Source organism: Acyrthosiphon pisum, chromosome A2 (genome assembly GCF_005508785.2).
Source record: "Acyrthosiphon pisum isolate AL4f chromosome A2, pea_aphid_22Mar2018_4r6ur, whole genome shotgun sequence".
Taxonomy (NCBI): domain Eukaryota; kingdom Metazoa; phylum Arthropoda; class Insecta; order Hemiptera; family Aphididae; genus Acyrthosiphon; species Acyrthosiphon pisum.
This window is the reverse complement of record NC_042495.1, coordinates 92,408,312-92,409,371: the sequence shown is the minus strand read 5'-3', so window position 1 is coordinate 92,409,371 and position 1,060 is coordinate 92,408,312.

Sequence of the window (1,060 nt, the reverse complement as noted above, 5' to 3'; positions counted from 1 at the left end):
TTAATTCTATCCATTATACAGTGTCCCACTTGTAACCTGCTGTACAGCAGAGCGACATCCACTTACCCACCTTTTTTTTTTATTTTTTTACTTTTTTATTTATTTATTTTTTTTTTTTGTGTCTGTCATCTCCTTTTAGGACAGTAAAAGTGCTTGGATTTTCTTCAACAGTACCTTTTTTGATAGGAAAGTGAATCTAGTTGGTACATTTGGGGGGGTCAAAAGTAAAATATTTCCAATAGTTTTCAAAAGCGCAGTGAAAAACAAAAGAAAAATTAAGGAAAAACGGGAATTTTTACGCAAAATCTGTTTTCAAGAAAATTGATTTTGGTTTTTGGGGGAACTTTAAAACGAATGACCGTAGATACATGAAATTTTCACTGGTTGTTTATATTTCCATTTTCTATACATGATAAAATTTTCAAAATATTTTGATTTGTTTTGAGCTGTTTACGGACAATTTCAGTTTCCAATTTAATTAGTTTTTTTTTCTATGAGTGTCAATAAAACTTTATTTGTTGAGTAAAAATACTTGAAAATTTAATACAAGGCTCCTACTATATTGTTACAATGAGATTTGAAAAATATTAAAAATCCTTAGTCACAGTTTTTTTTATTAGCATTTAAAGTTCAAAAATTGACAAAATATTTAAAAATCAAGAAAATTAGCAAATTATTTTGAGTTAATAATTCGTAAAAATTTTTCTTTTTAGAACTAATATTTTAAAATGTAACACAAGATTCCTTATAGGTTAATCCACCTTTATCAACAAAAAAAAATGTCTATAAGAAACTAAAATTAAATTTTTATGAGCGTTTGAAATTCATATTTTTACAACATTTGATATTCACTCGATTTCTTACGTAACGATTTTCTTATTTTATTGTAATTAAAAAACGAATGACTGTACATACTTGAAAATTTCACTGAATGTTTATATTAGAGTTTTTTATACACGATAAAAATTTGAAAATAACTTGACTCTTTTGAGCTGCTTACGGACATTGTCATTTTTCAATTTTTAAAATTTTTTCTATAAATATCAATAAAATTTTATTT